Raw genomic sequence first — 3,471 nt, forward strand, 5'->3', positions numbered from 1 at the left:
GAACCAGGGGGTGAAGGTCCCCACTAACCACTGAATAAAGGGGTTTATCTTGTCTCAGAATGGCATTCAATGGCTCCTGGGATGTAGGGGCATAACTCCTTGGCTGAGGGATAACTTCCCCTATAGCTGCTGGGGCTCTGGAGTCTCCCTGGCTCCACTTCCTTTCCTATTACTCCTCATTGTGCAGTTGAAGCCCACAGCAGCTGGAGTCCTAGAGCCCCCATGCCCTCATACCTTTGGTCTGGGCACCATCCAGAGCCCGTACCTGCCAAACTTCCCAAATACACCTCTGCCAATGAGGGAACATGATGTGACAAAGACCCAAACTGAGACATACAAAAAAATGTTCTGAGAAGAACCTCAGCTTCTGGTAGTGTAATAATTCTTTCTATTAGCTCAGGCTTATGATTCATTATCTCTGTTTTGATATTTTTTTGACAATAAGAGTGAGGAAGATACTGAATCTGTGCAGAATGTCAGTCACTAAGACTGAAGTGCATACCATTTGGGAGGTATGACCAGTGCAGTTAAAAAAGAGATATCGGAACCATCAAAATTGCATGGAGTGGCCCAATATGGATATGTTCGCTATGACAATTTATGAATCAGTTTAATATGAAAATCATTTGCTGTACATGCAGTTATTTTTTGCTAAAGGAAAAGAACAATAATTTCTCTGTTTGAGTCTAAATGTTCAAAAGGGAAGAAGTACCTATCCCTTTCAATAAAATATGTATTTTTTTAAGTTTATCATTAAAATTGACATTTTTTTCACCTAATGCTAGACATGACCATCTTGCTGGAAAGTGGATTGTTTTCAAAATTAGTTGGGTGGCAGGTCAATTAACCTGACTGTAAAAGGAGGTTATTTTCTCTTTTTACTGTTGTTTTGAAGAAAATCCTTAATATGTAACTAGTTACAGCTGGACAACCGGTTTACCTATAACAGAACTTTTAATGATTAGAGAAGGCTGGAAACTAGTTTACAGCCTCTTTCCACCATACTAAAGCCATGATAACTTTTTAGGAAGATGGCCTTATTTGACTCTGCAGCAGAAATACCAATTTTAATTAAACATGTAAAAATACATCTCACAGCTTAGGGTCACAGCTACTTCTTAACCTTGTGAACTTTCCTACTGTTAGGCTGAGAAATATGGAGCCAGCTTTCTTCTTAAGTTCGTTTTAATTCTATTTTGCGATCTCATGCTTCTTGCATGTAGAGACGGTGCCATTCTTTAGAAAGGCAAAATCATGTCAGTGTATATCTGGTTAAAGGACTTTATTGTATAAGGGAAGGCCAAGCGATGGGAATAGAACTATTTGAGGATGCCAAATGGATAGAAAGGCTACAGCAGAGTTACACAATTTATGATACATATTTGTTTAGCCCAATGAAAAGAAGCAATGGGACAGGTATGGATTTTAGCTGGAAAACTCTAAGTAGATTTCTTTTACCTTTTATGGGCACATCCAGACAAGTCTGCACATGTCTCTTGCCACATCTCAAAGCAGTTTGAGATGTGGCAAAAGGCACACAGGGAACAAAAAAATCATTCCCTGTGCTGCATATATGCAGCACGGGCTCAAAATGTGATAACTGGATATCCAGGTACAAAAAAAAAAAAACAAAAGGGGGAAAAAAGTGGGGCAGGGCACAGTCCCCGACTGTGCCTTGAGGTAACCCAGAAGCTGGTCACCAGCAGAGATACTCTGGTTTCTGGCCAGAGCATCTCTATATGCTTCTGCTGCATGGGGCACGTACCCTTAGCATGCTGCAGCGAGCAGAAGCACAGCAAGGATCTGGTGCGACTGGGACCTAGGTGCTGTTGTGGGTAAGTAGGGACTGGGGCAGGGGGGGAGATTGTGGGTGTGGGGAGGGGCCTGTGCTTGTGTGGGGTGCTCAGGCCCTGCTGCTGTTAGGGCTCTCCTATGGCGTGGCATGGCCCCAGCCGCCTCAGAGCCAGTACTGCCTGTGCTGCTTGCTGTGGGTTCAGCCCAGCATGGCGCAACATGGTGTTGTGTGGGGCCATATGCCTTTCTGCAACCCCGGGCCACTCAGGCTGTCACCCAGGGGCTGGCGCTGTTTGCAGGGACCACATGTCATGCTGGGTCCTTCCTCTATGGGCCCCGCAAGCCATCAGGCTGGCCCAGCTCCATGGAGGCAGGACCTGGCCCAACATGACATGCAGTCCCTGCAAGCATTGCTAGCCCCTGGGTGACAGCCCAAGCAGTCCAGGGCTGCAGAAATGTGCACGGCCCTGCACGGCACCGAGCTAGGCCACACCTGCAATGAGCAGCATAGGTGGTGCTGGCTCTGAGGCAGCCAGGACCATGCCTCAGGGTGGTCTGGCAGCAGTGGGCCTGGAGCAGCTCATGGCTGCTGCTGCAGGGGTGAGCTGTGGGCCCTGTGGTGGGGCTGTGGGCTCTCCAGGCATGGGGGGGCTGGGGCCCTGCAGCAGAGGGCTGTGAGCCCTATGAGGCAGAGCTGTGGACCCTGCAGGAGGGAGCTGGGTCCCCATGGGGGGGGGGCAGTCCATGTGCTGTTTTGGGGGACTGTGCCCTGTGGGGGGCAGGGGACTCAGCCCTTGTAAGAAGCCCCCCCACACAGTCCCCTCATACCCACAGTCCCCCCACACCTACCCCTACATTCCACACCTACCCACACACCCACCTTCCTACCCCTCTCCTGCAAACCCCACATTTCCCCATCACACACCCATCATGCCCAGCTGCCAGACAGGATGAGACCTGCTGGCAGGAGCTGTGGCTTCAGAGGAAGCTGTCACCATATCTTAGTTAGTGAAGAGGTCAGGGGAAGCTCTAATTGTTCTATGATAAGAAAACCAAAAGAAAACATCAAAACATATAGATATTTAGAATTATATTATTATGATGATAGAGACACTGGTAGGCTTCCAAATTGCTTTAAAATTGTAAATATATCAATAAAAGATTGCCCAACCGATTGGTCTCTCTCTCTCTAGAGAGAGAGAGATATATATACACACTACCAAATTGCCCATCAAGTATGATGTGGGGAGGGTGGGAGGTAGTGACAGAGCCCTGCGTCCTCCCTGCATCCCTCCCGCCCCTCCGGGTCTGGCCCTGCTCAACTCCCCACCCCCCTGCTGCTCTGAGTTCAGTCCTGCTCTACCTCTCCCCACTACTTCGGGTCTGGCTCCACTTCACCCCCCCACTGCTCTGCACCCCCACCACTCCAGGTCCAGCCCTGAGCCACCCTCCTCCCCACCACTCTAGGTCTGGCCCCACTCCACCCCTCCAGCTGTTCTGGGTCCAGCCTGGCTCTAGCCCCACCCTCCCCACCACTCCAGGTCTGGCCCCACTCTACCCCCAGTCCCCGCTGCTCTGGGTCTGGCCCTGCTCTACCCCACCTCCCCACCGCTCCAGGTCTGACCCTGCTCTACTCCCCCATTTGCTCCAGGTCCAGCTCCATTCTACCCCACTCCC

This window comes from Gavialis gangeticus, unplaced genomic scaffold, assembly GCF_001723915.1.
Source record: "Gavialis gangeticus isolate Ggan-Ray unplaced genomic scaffold, GavGan_comp1, whole genome shotgun sequence".
Taxonomy (NCBI): domain Eukaryota; kingdom Metazoa; phylum Chordata; order Crocodylia; family Gavialidae; genus Gavialis; species Gavialis gangeticus.